This window comes from Hibiscus syriacus, unplaced genomic scaffold, assembly GCF_006381635.1.
Source record: "Hibiscus syriacus cultivar Baekdansim isolate YM2019G1 unplaced genomic scaffold, ASM638163v2 tig00112249_pilon, whole genome shotgun sequence".
Taxonomy (NCBI): Eukaryota; Viridiplantae; Streptophyta; class Magnoliopsida; order Malvales; family Malvaceae; genus Hibiscus; species Hibiscus syriacus.
The window spans coordinates 277321-297611 of NW_024063281.1; the positions used below are offsets into that span (position 1 = coordinate 277321).

At 32.2% G+C, this 20291-nt stretch overlaps 1 pseudogene; it reads left to right on the forward strand.

Annotated features, from left to right (window-relative positions):
- The first annotated feature begins 17845 nt into the window (after nucleotides 1–17845).
- On the forward strand, nucleotides 17846–20055 carry LOC120176466 (annotated as a pseudogene).
- The last annotated feature ends 236 nt before the right edge of the window (nucleotides 20056–20291 follow it).

Consider the following 20291-nt stretch of genomic DNA (forward strand, 5'->3'; position numbering starts at 1 on the left):
TTCAACTTGTCAATCCAATGTTTTCATGAGGGGGAAGTCATAATTGTGATGACATTCTCCATCATTAGCATTAAGCTTATGACCAATAAAGCTAGTGGAGAAAGTCAGAGCCCACAAACATTTAAGTGGATTGCTGCAAATTGCTCGTAGTGGTGATAATAAAGAGTAGGAGTGTTCAAATTCGGGTATCCATATTTTTAGATATTTGAAATATTAGTTACTTAATATGTTCGGGTGCTAAAATGTCGACCCGTGTCTCGACCTGTTAAGTATTATTTTATGATTTGGATCTGACTTGGAAACCAACTAAAAATAACGGGTTGAGTAATCGACCCAAAAATTCAGGTATTTTTACTATAAATACCTGATTTTAGAAGAGTCAACTGGGTCGGATTTTTTTAACTCTGAATAACAAGGATAATAACCACTACTTTTCCTGCATAAAGATATTTTTTTATTATTAATCTATGATGATTACAAACTAGTAGTATCTGTTCTAAATAATCTCAATCACTTGACAATAACATTTAATTATCCTAGTGTAGCTATGATGATTATAAAGTAGTAGTATCTGTTTTAAATACTCTTAACCACTTGACAAGAACGCTTAACTACCCTACTCTAGTTGCTGGTGCTTAAACACGTGACATCTAAGAACAACAACAATTCTTTTAACCACTGAAGTAAGTTGGTTCGTGCCCTACACATATATTTATCGTTATATAAATTTGAATAAAAAGTGACGAAGGAATAACATATTTATGGGTTTCAAATGTAGTTTATTATTTCATGATCTACGTTGAAAAAAAAAATCTGTAAATATATCTAGCTAAATATTATGTGATATATTAGTTTTAATAACTAAAAAAAAAAGTTAAACTTTAAGAATTCATCAACTGATTTTAGTGGTTAAAAACTAAAAATCTCTAAAACAAATAGTTAAAAACTCTTGTTGATACGAGGGACATAAGACAATTGGTACTCGTGATTAAAAACTTTTACATCAGTCTAAGAATTAAAAAATAAGGTAAATTATACGTTTAGTATATAAATTATTATATTTGTTTCATTTTGATACATAAACTTAAACTTTACTTAAAATTTAGTTTAAGTTTCAATTGGTACTCGTGATTAAAAAAATAACAGAATTGTTGACATGAATTTTTTATATTTTTCAATGATGACGTGACATTATCTTATGATGACTTATCATCATCACCGTTAAATTTTTAATAACAAGCTAACAAAATAAAACTTAAACTAAAGTTAAGTATGATTTTGAAAAAAATAAAATCTGAGTACCAAAACAGAACATAAGTAATAGTTTAGGTACTTAACGAATAGTTCACCCTAAAAATCGTAGAAATTTTGTATCAAAACATAATATAATAATATAATAAACTATAAAGTCCTTGTTCTTATAGTATAAAAATATTGCGATAGAACGGTCAACTTCACAACAAAAGTAAGCTCTTTCTACTTAATGTAAAAAAAAGCTCATTTTACTATGATTGTCAAAGATTTACTAAAGTGATCCAAATTTAAACAATTGTTTTAAAGGTAAGCAATGAAGTACTATATTTATTAATTGGAGTTTCTCGAGCTTATATTTAATTTTAGTATATTTATTACAATATCACTAGTGTATGCATTTCGAGATTTGAAAACGACGTTTTATTATGGTTATGTAATAATTATATTTAGGGGTAAACAAAACTCGACTCGACTTGAAAAACCTATTAAAAAATCGACTTGAATCGAGTTCGAGTTGTAATTTCATAAATTCGGCTCGAAAAAAATTCAAGTTCAAATAGTTATAATAAACAACTCGAATAACTCAAATTTTTTAATAATTAATTGATTGATTTTCAAGCTGAGTCGATTCGTTCGACTCTGTATGATATATGCATATTACATATGAAAAATATAAAGAAATATATATATATATGTATTGTATATGGTTATAAAAAAATAAAATGAAATCAAATAGTATCATAATATTATAAACATTTATAATTAAATCTAAATAGAAACTCGAAAAACCAGTTCCACTCAAATTTTATAAATTTGACTCAACTCGACTAGAAAATATTTATAATTAAAGTTAAAATAAAATATAATGTTAGGTATATGGATGGACTTAAGTGGGGCAGTTGCCCCCTAAAAATTTAAAATTATTATATATTTTGAAATTTTTCTATGTATTTTATATTGAAAACTTGTTTTCGTCCCCTATTATTTTATAAATTTAATTTTGTCCTTCTAAAATTTTTTAAGTTCAAATTCATCCATGAGCAAACAATCCCACCTCCTTATAACCCGCCAAAAAGAAAGAAACGGTTACAAGGGAAAAAGAAGTAAATCTGCTCTACTGGTAATCAACGAATCTCTCCTTTCCTCTTTCGTTCCAACTGAATATGCATTTGAAAATTGAGAAATAACTTCTTTCCCATGCCCTTGTTAATTTGCAGGAACCGACGTTAGGGTTTGATTCCGAATGGCGGCGTCTCCGAACATCTTTGTCTTTCCGGAGGATGGCGGTCATTTCTTCTTTTGCCGTTCTTGCGGCAATCTCATCCTCGATGCCATCGGGAATAACCTTTTTTTCCGGGTATCAACTCTCTCTCTCTCTCACTAGATCTCTCTCTATGTGTGTGTGTGTGTGTGATTCTTGTTTTGGTTCAAATTTTCAGGTCCAAGTGTTGTGAGTGTGATTTGTGATTCTTGTTTGGCTCAAAATTTCAGATACAAATGTGGTGAGAGTGATTCTTGTTTGGCTCAAATTTTCAGATCCAAGTGTGATTCTTGTTTGGCTGAAATTTTCAGATCGAATGGACGGCGGCGGGCGGAGAGGACGTGGATGGAATTCTGTGCAACGCCAACACACCGTAAGATATCTCCCGTCGATCACCTTTAATTTGCTACATCTGATTACGTAATAAAAGACAGTAATTAATTAAACGTTAATCTCGATTGATAATATAGTGTCAATCTGCGGTTCGATTCTATAGCGAATGTTACGGGTCACAATGGTCGACCAGTGGTGGATGTGTTTTGCAATGAACATTATTGCTCCGCTCTCCTTGGCATGAAATTTGTAACTTATTTACTCTCTTTCTTTTTTTGGCATTGTATACTAAATAAATATAGGGTAAATTACACGTTTAATGCCTCAACAATCAGTTTTTGTTTAATTTTAGTACCTCGTTGAAAATTTGAAAGTTTAAGTGCTAAAACGGACAAAAATTAATAGTTTAGGTATTAAACGCCTTAAGTTTTCAACGGCGGGTACTAGAATGATATACAAACTAAACATTGGGTATGGTTTTGAAAAAAATTGAAAGTTTAGGTACTAAAACGGATTAAAACTGATAATTTAAGTATCAAACGGATAGTAATCCGTTTACCCATGATTAATCTCTTTCATTTACTTACTGTTTCAGATTTCGGGTGGTCGATTTCTGAGTGGGCTTCCGGTTCAGGTTTACATAGGGCAAGGACAAGAAGCGGTTTTTCTGTACTTGTAAGTTTTATTTCCACGTAAATTACTGAATCATATTCGGTTGGTATTGTTCTTCATTTTATCTTTGAGTTTACAGGCAAAGCCAACATCTTTTGCATACAGAATCTTTGATGTGCTTTAAACATGTTGTCTCTACTTATGCTATGCATGAAGTTTGTTTGATGCATTTTAACCTAGAAATACAATTTCATACATGTAAATTCTCAAATCACAATTATAGATCATTAAGTAAATGTAAATTAATGTAGGGTAAAGTACATAAATGGTCCATTGACTATTAAAAGTTATAAAATGGTCATCCGACTATAGAATGTTACTTTATTAAGTCTCTCGATTATTAAAAGTTACGAAATAGTCGCTCGACTATTCATTATGTTCTGAACATCTTTTGCATACCGGATCTTCGATGTGCTTTAAACATGGTTTTACATTTTGTTTAGTATCTGAATGCTCATGTCCACTGGTCTTTTTCTTGTCTTTTTCTTGTATTTTCTTGTGCTATGCATGAAGTTTGTTTGCTGCATTTTAACCTACAAATACATGTAAAATTCTCAGATCACGTTTATATTTAGGTCATTAATACATCAGATTAAAAGTTGAAATTAAGAAGAAAAAAATTGGAAAAAATGAGTAAAAAATTTCAATTTTTTTTTCATATTCTACTTTTTTTTCCATTACATTTTGATTACTATTCTTAATATTTGAGCTTGGTAACACTTTGAAGTTGTATATAAATTAATATTTAAAATTTAAGTTAATTAGATTATATTAAATTAAATAGGATATCAAAACCTGGATTAATTTAAATAGAAAAAAAGTAAAAAAGTAATATTTATAAAATATAAAACAAGTTTATTTTAGTGTAAAATTATTGTTTATAAATTTAAAGTAATGTTATTTTGATATATATTATTATATTATCAACGTTTAGACTTTCATAATCGTTTGATAAATAAAATAAAGGCTGTTTTATTTTATTTTCTTGAAAAATAAAAAAAAAATCTGATAAAAGTGCGTTTGATTCTAAATACGAAAACAAAATTTTAGAAAATGAAGACAAATTATTAAAAAAATTGAAAACATAAAAATGTATGTTTGATTTTAGAAAATATAAATTATTTTTATTTTCTTAGAAAATAGAAAATATTAAAGAGAATTTGTTTGTCTGTAAAATTAAAAAGTGATTTCTAAAAAAAATAGGTGAAAAAGACTTTTTAAGTATTATTAAAATTATTTGAAAATTTGAAGAAAAAAAAAAGAACACAAAAGATCTAGATTTTTAACTTAATTTACACATATTCAAATCCTTCTACAATATTTTTTTTGATTTAATGGTATTTAAACTCCTCAAACTTTTATAAAAAATAATATGGCCCTTAATTTTTACACTAAATAATTCTTAAACTAATTTTTTAATAATTTATTTTTTTATTAAGATAAGGTGATTTGAAAGTAATATTTGTTCTAAATACTCTCAACAATCATTTAACAATGAACACTTAATGACTCTATTACAGCCGTTGGTGCTAGAACTCGTGACCACTAGGAACAACAACGATTCTTTTGAGGTAAGTTGGTTCTTGCATTTTTATAGTATTTTTATATTTAATGTATTGAATATCTTAATAATTATTTATGTTTTCTATTTTAAATTTAAATAATATCTTAATCTTTTTTAAAAATTAAATAAACCCTCAAACTAAAAAAATAATTAAATTCATCTATCACACCATCATTCATCATGTACTACCACAATAATATCATGAATTGTTACATTAATATTATAGATTACTATATAAGATTTGTGAATTGTTAAGCATCGTGACTGTTTAAATAAACGAAAATAGAAAACTGTTTTCAAAATTAGAAAATGAAAAAAAATACGAGTTTAATACAAAATGATCACAATAATAATTATGCTAGAAATATTTTAAAATATATTATTAATGAAAATTTATTTTAAGAAAAATTTCTGACCACTCGATCAATTGGTCGATATCAATCAGCCAACAAATTTTAATTCGGCCCTGATTAAAGTGATATTATTACCTGCAAATTTTTAAATGCTCTTAGACGGAGCCTCCATAACTTCCCCTTTATCAAGTAATTAATAAATTATTAATTAATAGGAACAAATAAATGTCAAGTAATTTTTAGATGGGCAAAAATATTGAAAGGATTGATTGAAAAGAACAATTTCGTCCTGAAGTCAAGGGTCTAATTAACTTCCCTTCATAAATTGTATTGAATCACTCGTTTAATTGAAATGAATGTAACAAAAAAATAATATCTCAATTATTATTTAGATTCGAATTAACAAGTAGTTAAAATTAAAATGACTCGGGATAAATTTTAGACATAATATCATAAATAATTTCCCAACGTTTATTACAATGATCATTTTGTCTTATATTATTTTTAGGGTAAAATATAGTAATGGTCACTGAACTTTTCTAAAGCTTTCATTTAAGTCCTCTAACTTTTAAAACTTGAAATACAGTCCCCAAATATTTAAGTCTTATATTATTTAAATTATTTACGTTTATGTGTAAGAATGAAGCGAATTTCAACTATTATTTATTATGATGGAGAAATTCAGGAAGATGAAACCGTCGTTGTTTTCGTATCAAATCATTATGTTAAAATATCCTTCAAGAGAAACATAACTCTTGAGGAGGTGATAATGAAGATTTTAATGAAGGTTCATGTTAGAGGTACTAGAAGAAAGACGTCGCTTCAGTACAGATTTTAACATAATGATTTAAGGAAAAAAATAAAATACTAAAAAATTAAATAATACAAAGGGTGTTAGATCGGGAATATTATTTCAAAGGGTGTCTGACACGTAAGTATTTAAGGAAAATGTGATTTTTTGGGAATATCTCCAAAAATGCACAATAATCAGGAAAAAATTTAACTAAAGACGCCTGGTAATCCGTGGAGCAAAATTTTAGCTTAAAGACAATGAGATATCCTGAGGACTTTAGGAGGTACTGTAGAAAATACACTAGATGAGGAATTAATCAGATGAGTGCATTAGTTTGGGAATTAAACATTCCCACATGCCTTATTTGGGCACTTTTGCCATTGAAAACCAGGGAACAGGGGAGGACAGTGGATATGTATTACAATGACGGATCTAAAAATATTTTTGAGGATTGATATACATATATTAAAAACATAATTTTTTAAATAGGATGTGTTCAAATAAATTTTTATGACAAATACCGTCAATAAAATAAGTAACTAACCAAATAAAACTCATATTTCAGTGTTAGCATGAAAAATTTCAGGGTGAACACTATTAATAAAATAAATAACTAATCGAAGAAAATTCAAATTTTAAGATAGGCACGTGCCTACCCTTAATGTGACTCTCCCACTTATGTATCCTAAATAGTTAATTTTTCCTTTCTAGTCATTTTATATTTCAGGTTTAAATTCGATGTAGTTTAGTTCAGGTTAATGTTAGTTCGAAATGTTTTTGATTTGAAATATTTTTTATTTGAAATATTTTTTATTCGAGTATAATTGAGGACGTACCCATAAATGTTTAGCTAAAATTTGAGTCGATTTTGATTCAGTTCATTTTTAGGTTCTAGATCAAGTTTGGATTATCATGTTTAGGGTCATATCGGAATCAAACTGCATAAATCATTTTAGATAATCGAATTTCAAATCAAATTTGAATAGTCATATTTCGATTCATATTAAATCTCGAGTCGGGTAAATCAATTTAAGTAATCAGACACAAAGAGACTAATAAACCCCAAAACGATAAAATTTCCTTTATGTTGTCCTTAAATTCTAGATTTTAAATTTGGTGAGTATGATATGGGTCATTAATTTTGGCGAGTATGATTATTTAATAGACTTAGCATTTAAACATTAATAAAAATGTCATTCCTTTATTTATATTCCATGTATGTGTGCGCATGCTTTGAATTTGAACAGTAAGGACTCATAAATACAAATTTTTAAAAAATATATATATTAAAAACTTGGCGATTTTACCCAAAAATCACCTAATCGTTAAATATTACCTGTCATGCACTCGTTCTCCAAATATTATCGATATAGCACCATTTCTAACAAAGCGCAGATTATGAGATGCGCCTTTGCGGGGTTTTGTCTGAGCTGGCGCCACGGTAGAAAAGTGTTGAACATAATCTGTACCTTCGCGGGGTTCTATTCGAATTGACGCCACGATGGTAAAGTGCGGACCATGAACCGCATTTTTACTTTAAATTCCAACCATCTCACCTTAAATACCGCCCAACCTCCCTCGTCCCCTTCCCTTACAAATACACTTTCATCCAACACTCATACCACATAAAAACACTCTATTTCTTCCTTCTATATATCGTTATATCAAGTTTTAAGTAAATATAGTTATCGTTTTTAGAATCTATTTTTTATTATATTATAATAATTTAATACTTTATTATTTTATTATATTTTATTATACTAATTTTTTATTACTTTTTGCAGCTATAAAATGACAGGCGGGTAACTGCGTTTAGATGATAATCATATATCGAGTCATTTTGTCGATACGATAATAATTTTAAATTTTATTATTTTATTTATTATGAATTTTGTATTCATTTGTTTTTTAGTATTAGTTTATATTTTAATTTGTATACTATTTATTTAATTAGGTGAATGACCGTATATTAGATCCATTTATTCGTAACACTAAATTAGAGATACCGAGTCGTGTCTGTCCGTATTTAGCTTAGGTTGGATTCAGTTACATAGTGAAATATGAATGACACTGTAACCTTGAATCCAAAGCTACTTCTTCACTGATTGAGAGGTGGAGACCAGAGACACACACATTCCATTTTCCGTGTGGAGAGTGCAATATCATGTTGAAGGATGTGTTGAACTATGTTTTGATATAACAATTTAAGGCAAAATATTTTTGGACTTGAATTGAATTTGCAAAATGTTTTTGGATTTGAATTGAATTTATTCAAAGTTTTCAAAAGGTTTCAAAAATAATTCAAAGTCCATTAAATTCGGATTTGAGCAAAAATGCTAAAGGGTGTCAAAGTGCATCCATGCATCCCTGCAGTGCATCCATGCATCTGCACTAATGCATCGATGCATCAGGCAATGCATCCATGCATCCAAACATCGAATGCAATTAGTGCATCGATGCATCCTTGCCATACATCGATGCATCCTTGCCATGCATCGATGCATCTTGCCATGCATCCATGCATCAAGGCTGCAACGGCTAGTAACAGCTAGTTTATTTGAATTTAATGAAGGGGTATCGATGCACCTTGATCATGCATCGATGCATCATGTTATGGGCAGCCTTTTTGAGTAGAAAAATCATCCCTAAACAACTCCAAAACATCCCCAACGGCTATATACAACATCAAACACATTCCAAGCTATAAATACAAGCTGAGGACACTTGAAGAAGAAAGAGAACAACTATCCAAGCAATCAAACACAAGAGAAGAGTTTTTCATTCTTATTTCATCTTTCTCTTGTAAATATTTTGTTCTTGTGAGCTCAATCTTGTAAACACCTACCTTAGAGAGGTTTTCTTTTTTACATCTTTTATCCTTTTGTAAAGGGGAAAGGTTCTAGCTTATCCCGTGTAAAAGTTAGGGAAAGGTTCTAGTTTAGCCCGAAAAAACTAGGGAGTTGTAAGGTTATCTCTTTGTCCTTAAAAGAAAGAACAAATTAGTGAATTTGTTGGAAAATCCTTGGTGAGAATCTAAGGTAGTGGACGTAGACTTTGGTTGAGAAAGTCGAACCACTATAAATCGTTGTGCAATTCTCTATCTTTCAATCTCCTTACTCCCTAAACACAAAACCGTTCCGACCCCTCTTTACAAACCGTTCCGGTTGTCGATTCGAGCTTCCGAAAATCCCAACAATTGGTATCAGAGCCTAACTCGTTAAGAATGTTTAACCACCTTGAGACGATCCTCGAAGAAGCTCTACTAATTCCCGACGCAACCGACAAAGAAATGACTTTTTCCTCCGGTGCTTATTATCTTGAAGAATATCCTATAATGGATTCACAACCGGTCAACAAGCCACCCTTCTTCAATGGAGAAAATTATGCACATTGGAAGAATAAGATGATGTACTTTATTCAATCCTACAATCTAGGAGCTTGAAACTCAATCATGGACGGTTACTCCTCTCCACCCGGCAAGTACAACGATTGGAGTAGAGAAGAACAGAAAAATTTCCAGCTTAACTCTAAGGCTATACATATTCTATTATGTGCTTTAGGCCCAAATGAATATGGAAGAATCTCATCTTGTTTCAGTGCCAAAGAGATTTGGGATAAGCTCCAAGTAACTCATGAAGGAACCAACGAAGTGAGGGAATCAAAGAAAAGTCTTCTCAACCATAGCTACGAGAACTTTAAGATGAAACCCAATGAAGACATCAAAGCTATGACGGATAGATTTTCCGTGATTGTCAACAGTCTCAAGGGATATGGAGAAGTAATCCCTAATGAGAAGCTTGTAAGGAAAGTGATCTACTCTCTTCTAAAGGAGTGGCAATCGAAGAAGACGACCATTATCGAAGCTAAAAATCTAAAGTCTCCCACTCTCGAAGAGCTAATTGGTTCCCTTCTCACTCATGATATGATGGTGAAAGAAGATGAAGAAAGGGAAGATAATAAAGAGGTATGCATTGCCTTCAAATCCACCAATGAAAGCTATCAAGATTCAAGTGATGATGTGGATGAAGACGATGATGAACAAGAAGAAGAGATGGTCAAGCTCTTGAAGGAACACAAGAGATTCATGATTTCCAAGGAAGTGAAACATGAATCAACCAAAAAGAAGAGTCCCCCGATATGTTTCAATTGTCAAAGAAAGGGGCATGTCAAGTATGAATGTCCTCTTCTAAAGAAAAAAGGGAAAAAGGCATTTGATGCATCTTGGAGTGATGAAGATGATTCCAATGATGAAGATGAAGTAGTCAACCTATGCCTCATGGCCACTTAAGAAGAATTCGAGGTATCTTCTAACTCAAATAAATTTAATTCATTTACTTTTGATGAGTTACAAGATGCTTATAATAGGTTGTATTTGGGACTTAAGACCATGAATTCCAAATATACGAAATTAATTTCAAAACTCAAAATTGAAAATAAATCGATTTTGAAAGCTAGAGTTGATTTTGAAAATCAAAATGAAATTTTGAAAAATGATTTAGAACTTTCAAAAATCAAAATAAATGATTTAGAAAAGAAAAATTTTGAGTTAGAAGTTAAGCTTGAAAGCTTAACAAAAGAAAAAGAATTAATTTCTAAAAACAATCTATTATGTTTAAAAATGGCAAAATGCTCACATTGTCATTATCATGGTCATAAGGAACATACTTGTCCTTTGAAGAAAGGAAAACATTTTAAAATTAGGCAAGTATGAGTTCCAAAAGGAACAAGGGGCATTATAACTAACGTTCAAGGATCCAAAGCAATTTGGATACCAAAATCTACTTAAATGTCTCTTGTAGTTGTGTGGAAGCAATTGTGATGAAAATGATGATATTCAATATGCTCTAGCCACACATGAAAAAGGAATGGGTAACCTCTAAGCTTAATACTTTTAATTTTGGTTATTTGGTTGCTCATTTGATTTTAAGCATGCATGAGTTTTGGTTTTAAATGATTATGCATCATTGTTTTAATCTCATGTATGTTGAAAAGATGATTATGATGAACATTTTAAAGTTATATTAATTTTTGAGAATTTTTAGTTCATCATAATGAATTTTGGTCAAAATTGGTTTTAAATGCAAATTATATCTCTCTAACAATTGATATCAAATTTCAAAATACTTTGATTTTATAAATTTTAATTTTTGGCCTAAATTTGAATGTTTATGCATGTGGTATAAATGAAAATGATATCTCTCTAGCAATTGATATCAAATTTTTTAAAATGCATAACATTTTTGGAAAACTTTATGCAAATGCACTTAATTTTAACAATTGGTATTAATATCAAATTTCAACAATTGGTATTGCATAAAGTATTTTAGACTTGGATATATTGAATTTCATGTGCCTCTAACATGTTTGTTATTCTTTGTAGAAATTCAATATTTTGTTTAAGTGTCATGAACTTAAAAGCTAAATTTTGTTTGGAATGCATTTATTGAGGGGGAGCTTTGATTTTTCAAATGATTTTTAAATGTCAAATTTACTACTTACTCTCCAAAGTTATTTTGAACTTCAAAGATTGAATTATTTTTTATATAACAAAAAGGGGGAGAAGTTTGGTTTGAAAAATTCAATTTCTTAATGAAAAAGGGGGAGCTTAACATTTTCATATATTTTCCAACAATTGATATCTTTTTCATTAAACAATTTATTAAGGGGGAGTTTTGCCAAAAACAATTTTTCAAATGTTTTGTTATATCAAAAAGGGGGAGATTGTTGAACTATGTTTTGATATAACAATTTAAGGCAAAATGTTTTTGGACTTGAATTGAATTTGCAAAATGTTTTTGGATTTGAATTGAATTTATTCAAAGTTTTCAAAAGGTTTCAAAAATAATTCAAAGTCCATTAAATTCGGATTTGAGCAAAAATGCTAAAGGGTGTCAAAGTGCAGCCACGCATCCCTGCAGTGCATCCATACATCCCTGCAGTGCATCCATGCATCTGTACTAATGCATATATGCATCAGGCAATGCATCCATGCATCCAAACAACGAATGCAATTAGTGCATCGATGCATCCTTGCCATGCATCGATGCATCTTACCATGCATCCATGCATCAAGGCTGCAACGACTAGTTTATTTGAATTTAATGAAGGGGTATCGATGCACCTTGATCATGCATCGATGCATCATGTTATGGGCAGCCTTTTTGAGTAGAAAAATCATCCCCAAACAACTCCAAAACATCTCCAACGGCTATATACAACATCAAACACATTCCAAGCTATAAATACAAGCTGAGGACACTTGAAGAAGAAAGAGAACAACTATCCAAGCAATCAAACACAAGAGAAGAGTTTTTCATTCTTATTTCATCTTTCTCTTGTAAATATTTTGTTCTTGTGAGCTCAATCTTGTAAACACCTACCTTAGAGAGGTTTTCTTTTTTACATCTTTTATCCTTTTGTAAAGGGGAAAGGTTCTAGCTTATCCCGTGTAAAAGCTAGGGAAATGTTCTAGTTTAGCCCGGAAAAACTAGGGAGTTGTAAGGTTATCTCTTTGTCCTTAAAAGAAAGAACAAATTAGTGAATTTGTTGGAAAATCCTTGGTGAGGAGCTAAAGTAGTGGACGTAGACTTTGGTTGAGAAAGTCGAACCACTATAAATCGCTGTGCAATTCTCTATCTTTCAATCTCCTTACTCCCTAAACACAAAACCGTTCCGACCCCTCTTTGCAAACCGTTCCGGTTGTCGATTCGAGCTTCCGAAAATCCCAATAGGATGTTTCCTTACAGTGGGGGCTTTCGGTAGATGGAGAGGTTATTTTTGGTATGGCGAATGGTGATTAACATTCTTTGTGTGAGGAGTATCTTGGAGGTATCCCGCCTAATTTCAATTATGGTCGAATACCATTATCATGGTTGGCTAGTAATTTTTAACAGTTGAGCGACGAATGTTTCGAGGAACAGACTCAAATATTTGTCTGTGCTTGTATATAGCAACTCATATGAGGGATCTTGATGCCCGATAAATCTCGCAACCAAGTTCATTATATGTGGTTGCGTCATCTCGCATATTTTTGAGTTGTCGGCTCATTCAGTTAGGGCTCCGCGATTTTGACATCACTGTGTAGACAAATGCGTCGAGCAATTGATTATCAAAAAATACTATCGACGAATGTCTTTTTCTTTTGCAATAATGGGCGTGGTATCACATACCATTTTTATGTCCGGTTGTGAAAAACTCGTTAGTCTTCCGGTTATGTTGACGTAATTTCAATACTGAGTTTGTATATAAATAATTTTTTGAGTATATAATGAATTTTTTTACACTGAATAGGTGATCATCTATAAGGAAAGATCACAGTGATATACTAGACAAATTTGAAAAAATTTGGCTGCTCATTGATCAAAATGCTGATATAGATGTATATATTTAAATTTTATTAGTTACCTTTAATTATCGTTATATAATTAGAATATTATTTTTTATAAGAATTGTATATATTTGTTTTAGTTTCAATGGGCTCTTTATTCTATTAAAGAAATGAGGCGTTGCATCTCACCTCACTTGAGTGGCCCATTAGATGTGTGGATGGCAGTCGTCCCTCTGATATGTTATGATATTGTCGAGTGACATACCTATTGATCGCGTGCTCCACCAAATTGGTTTTGTAAAATCTATTCCTGAACCATATAAGAATCTCGACAATATGCATAACATCGATAGAAGGAGCAAAATAGAAGTCAACTGGCTGATGAAGCACAACAGATTGGGTAATGATCTGGGAAGATTGATGTGGATGCATTCCCCGTAAGGAACCGATTTATGTGGATCATTATTCGGTTACAGATGGCCATTACCGGTGGTTCAACACGAACATGAAGTTATTCTTACTTTCCAAGGAAACACAAGGCGGGAGCATTTATCGGGGTTGAGAAAAACGTCTACCATCACAACGTCATCGTCCCTCGACTCGTGGACGGAAAGCAAACGCTTCTGGCTCGTCCTAAATTGCAGCACCGACACCATCACAGTAGCCACCAGTGTATATTCCATATTCTTTTCAGATGCCATCGCAACTATTTTCGGTGCCACAACAGTCATTTTAGATGCCACCGCCGTAGAATTTTATGACACCTCATGCTTATAGATCTAGCGTTGTCTTCATATACAGCTTATTTGGCGGGTGATGCTTCACCAGAGACACAAACACCTCCGGCTCAGTTTTTGCATTCATCGATGTCGATGTTTTAGTAGTTTTCACAGTTTTCTATGAGCGGTGGGATGGTTAGTCATACACCTCTAGGGTCCTTATTCTATGGAGGTAATATATCGTCGTCCGTCCCTCAGCAACAAAATGTATTTGTTGTTGTTGATGTTATTGCTGCTGATGATGATAAGAGTGAGGAGGAAGAGTAATTTATACGAAGAAATCCTCATAGAAATAAACAACCACCGCCCTGTGGAATACATTCAAGACGCAGACATTGATAGATTTGTTTTTATTTATTTTATTTCTTAATGTTTTTATTTAATTATGGACTTTTTATTTATTTTATTTCTTAATGTTTTTATTATTTAATTGTTTGAATCGTAACGTTTGTATTTAATGTTTCTATTTTTTTAATTTAGTTTGTAATATTTTCATTTAATTTTCACTTGAGTAGCGCATAACTTGAGTAACACTTTAATTAAAAGTAAACGAAAATGAAATAACACAAACTGAGGCTTCATAAACAACAATTACATCGTCACAACCTCAACAATTATGTAATAATAAAATAAATAAACATTTTTCCTATCATGACCTAGGTTTCTACAATGTTCACATCTTTTGTTTTCTTTGGACGTTTGTCGAATATCCATATCACAATGAATTCGAGTGGGTTTTAGATGATTTGCCTCTCTTAATAAGGACGAAACTGATACAATCGGAAACCAATTCTGAACCTCATATGTGCCTTTCTCATTACCTATGGGGGAACTCAAATTTTAGTGATAAGCTCCTCAAGTGATGTTTCTCTTGAATTATATTCTTACTGAATGATTTGATGCAAAGACAACGTCTGTTTCATCTTCCTAAATTTCTCTATCATAGTAAACAATAGTTGAAATATGCTTCATTTTGAGAGTTTGAAAGATTGAGAGTCCTATAATTGCAAAAACAATACTTGAAATACATCTAATTAAATAAATAATATACAAATTAAAATATAAACTAATGCTAAAAAAATTCACAATAATTTAAATAATATAATTTAATAATGTTATCATATCGGAAAAATGTCTCGAGATATAATCACGCCTTCCATTTTACAACTGTAAAAAATAATACAAAATAATTAGTACAATAAAATTTAGTTAAATAATTAAATATAAAATAAATATAATATAACAAAAAATAATTTTACCTTCTAAAAGCTATAACAAAATTTACTTAGCTTGATAGAAGGAAGAATGTGAAAGTAATTTTGATGTGCTTTGATGTTTGCATTCGGAGGTATTTATAGAGGAATGTGATTAGTGAATAACCGAGAGAGTTAAGGCTCATATAATAATGGAGTGCGTAATAATTCAAAGTGAATAATGGAAGGCGCGCCTCATGATCTGTGCATTCTCTACATGTATCAGATTTCTCAGTAAAGGCGTACTTCGTGATCCGCACATTTGTTACGTGGCGTCAGCTCGGATAGAACCCAACGAATGCGCACTTCATGATACATGTTTTTTCAAATTGACGCCAACTCGAACAAAATCCTGCAAAAGTACGCCTCATGATCCACGCTTTTCTACCGTGACCCCATCTCGGACAAAACCATGTGAAAGCGCGTCTCATGAACCGTGCTTTGTCAGAAAAAGATATTAGATCTGTAATATTTAAAGAAAGGGTGCCTAACAGGTAATATTTTGTTGTTAGGGTGTTATTTGGGTAAATTGCCTAAAACTTACCACTTCAATTAATTAATTATTTTTTCCTTTGAAATTCCACAATAAAACGGTCAAATTGTTGGAATTGTAAATGTATATAATCATGAAACTGTGGTCAATTTATTGTCCAACTTGTCCACCAACAGTAACTTCTACCCACTATTTTCCGCTGACAGTAAAACAGTAAAAAGTAAAACACCTTTCTTTTTCATGTGTTAAAAAAGACTTCAAAAAGTTGAACCCACCACTATTTCTCTCAGGGTAAATTAAACCTATTATCATTAAACTTTACAGTCTTTCCTATTTTACTTACTATATTTTAAATCTATTTAATTTACTCACTAAAGTTAACATGATTAACATTTTTGGTCACTCAGCCTTTTTCTAACTAAATTGTGTTATAAATGAGCTGTTATATAGACGGAGAACGATATCATTTTAGTGAAAATTATTCTTTTTAAAACATCATTTTAACACTATTAAATATTTAACAATTGATAGATAAAAATATTATTATATTAAGTTCAGTGAGAAAATTAAACGGATTCAAATTAAGTGAATGAAATAAGAGAGAGTAAAATTAAGTGATGAATGATATAATTTATCCTATTTTTAATCCAAACAAGAAAAAAAACCACTTTTAGACACAAAGGGCAAATTAGTCCACAAAAAGTTCCATCTATTTTTGTCCATAATTAGTAGTGCTCCTCCATTCTTTTGCCGATGGCGGTTGCGCCTTGGCCCACGCGCTTAACGTCAAGCGCGGGAGATTATAAATAAACTACATTAAAAAGAAAAAAAGAAACTATATTTTGATCGAATTTGGTTTTGGTCCCTTTACTGTGCTTAAACTTACCTAATCCTTGTCTACTTTAATTTGATTCAATTTGGTCATTTATATTATTTTGATTAAAATGACACTTGTTACTATTAAAATATAAATTATCTTATTATTTTAAAAAAATAATTCGGAGGGTTTATAAAAAAAAATTTAATAAGTCAAAATTATTTTTTAAAAATTTTAAGATTGGATGAAATATTTTAGTTGAAAACATTTTTAAAAATTAAAGATGATTTTCAAATTTAAAAAAAATTCAAATTGGTCTTTAAAAAATGAAGGGACAAATTTTGACCTTTTAGGGTACGTTTGGTTCACAGAATGTAAGATTACTAGTGGGAATAAAAGATTACCAAGAAATAGGACAAATTTTGACCTTTTAAGGTGCGTTTAGTTTAAGGAATTAGGATCTTTTGACCCATTACCGTCCACATAAATATACAAACATTTTATCCATAATAACTAATGATGTATTGATGTTGATTACTTAAATTATTTAATAATATTATAAAAAATAAAGAGATTTGATTATGTTAGATTATTATGTAGAGACCAAATCCAAAGTTTGAGTCTAGTGAAGGGACCAAAACCAAATTCAACCAAAGTGTTTATTTACGAATTCCGACTGTTTATTACGGACCAATGACATTGAAAAACGTCGACCGTTGGATCAGAAACATCAAACGATCACATCCGTCAGTTAATCCTTGGTGTTCTTGAAATGGTGAATCGAGTACTTATTTATATTTTATTAGCATGTATTCATAAAACTAAAATAAAGCAGACATCCTCTGGAAGTAAACTGCTGTTTATGTTCTTCCCTTTCTCGTTTCTGGGTTCTGTTCTTTGTCTTCTCGTTCTGGGGTTTTTTAGCTTTGAAAATCATCAAATATTAGAATAGATAGATATAATTTTTAACCTTTTTTTAATGGTTTTGAAGATAAAGATTTGGCTGAACCTTCTTTTCAAATAAGGTGTTAATTTGATTTTATGTTATTCTTGTTGATTAATTGATTTTTGTTGTTTTTGAAGCTAAAATCACCATTTTTTTTAACTGTGCAGATGAAACTGGCTTTAATCTCAAGGTTGAAGACGAAGCTGAGTGTGATTTCGTAGGGTTTTTGATTCTGGGTTTTCGATAATGTCCTCGACTGCTTCATCGGAGATGCAAGAACCGAGCATCGACACCGATAAGTTGAGCTACGAAATCTTTTCGATTCTCGAAAGCAAGTTTTTGTTTGGGTACGACGATGATCGGAAGCTGTGGATTCCGAAACCGATTTCGCCGACGTATGAACCGCCGCCTTTGATTCAACCGGGCGACGAAAACCCCTCTTCGGCGATCAAGAACCAGAGAGGTAAAATCTGTATTCTGAGCATCGATAGCGGCGGCATGAGGGGGATTCTTAGCGGGAAAGCTTTGGCCTATCTGGAACACGCGTTGAAATCGAAATCCGGTAATCCGAATGCTCGAATCGCCGATTTTTTCGACGTCGCCGCCGGTTCCGGCGTCGGTGGAATCTTCACCGCCATGCTTTTCGCCACTAGAGATGGCAGCCGCCCGGTTTTTACCGCCGAGGAGACGTGGCGGTTCCTTGCCGAGAATGGGAAACGGATGTACCGATCCGGGAAGGGTAAAATCGGCGGTATTTTGAAGAAGATTTTGAAAAACGGTTCGACCGGGTCCGGTTCAATCGGTTTGGAAAAAGTGGTTAAGGAGGCGTTCAAGGCTGACGGTCCGGGCCAAAGGAGTTTGACGTTGAAGGATACGCTGAAACCGGTTTTGATCCCATGTTACGATCTTTCGAGTACGGCACCGTTTCTGTTCTCGAGGGCGGACGCCCTCGAGACTGACAGTTTTGATTTCCCGTTATCGGATGTCTGTCGGGCCACGTCTGCTGAACCGGGTTTATTCGAACCGGTCATGATGCGGTCCGTGGATGGTCAAACCAATTGCGTGGCCGTCGACGGCGGGTTGGCAATGAGCAACCCGACGGTGGTTGCGATCACGCACGTGTTGCATAATAAACAGGAGTTCCCGTTCGTCCAAGGGGTCGAAGATTTGTTGGTGCTGTCGTTGGGGACCGGTTCGTTACTCGAAATAAGCTACGAATATGAAAAAGTCAAGAATTGGAGGGTCAAGGATTGGGCCAAACCGATGGCTCGAATCTCCGGAGACGGTTCAGCCGACTCGGTGGACCAAGCCGTTGCCATGGCCTTCGGACAGTAATTACATAAGAATTCAGGTTAATACATTAGTAGATACAATATGTCTAGAATTATCATGAATTGGATTGGACTAGGTTAAATATTAACTCATCTGAACTCGGCTCGAGTATAACACCCCATCATTAGTATTTCTAGATCGGGTCAGGTCAAATATTTTATCTTAAATTCGACACGGCTTTATCTTTCAAGTAGACCCGAACTCGATTTCTTAAAAAAATGATATTATAAAATTAGATCGAGTCTAAATCATTCAGGTTCGAGTCAAATATGTCGCTATATTGTTTACTAGAAGTAGAAGCTTTGTTAGGTGTGGGAACGTACCATTTGAGTAAAGCAGAAAGTGTACCATTATGATTTATTTCACTATATCTAGTACAGTGATAACCATATCTTTTATAATCAGCTCACTTCGAAACCCGAATCCGAATTCGAATAACATAGATAATAGTCACGATTTATGATATTTTTAATCATATTAATTTGATTTTTCTTAATATATTCGTATTCGACACTAGCATCCTTTATCTACCTATAATGTTTTCTTGGTTGCAATGAAAATTTTGGTGAGACAGGCAAACGGGAGCAGTTTAGGGCGATGCGGACCGAACATAGATACCGACCCTAGCCCCGGCAACGTAAAGCTGCTGGCGGCCATTGCCGATGAAATGCTGAAGCAAAAGAACATCGAGTCGGTGTTGTTCGGCAGCAAAAAGCTGGCCGACGAGACAAATTCCGAGAAACTCGACGGTTTCGCCGCTCAACTCGTGCTCGAGCATCAGAGGCGGAGTTGCAGGATCGCTCCCACCGTGGCTTTCAAGCATCCTAACCCTAAACCCTCTCCCTAAGAAAGAATTAAAAAAAATTGTACCAAATATAATTTTATTATAATTATTGTACAGTCTTTTTCAGATTCCATGCATTTAAATAATATATAATATTTTTAATGTTTGTTCAAAGAAGGCATCTTATAGTGGACCCTTCCATTAATGGAGATGATCAAATGGGGACATCTGTTTTATTACAAGATGCTGACATCATTTTAATGTTATAAATTTGTGAAAAATAATTATTGGTTTTAATTGTTTCCCTAAAATGTGAATTTATTGAGTTAT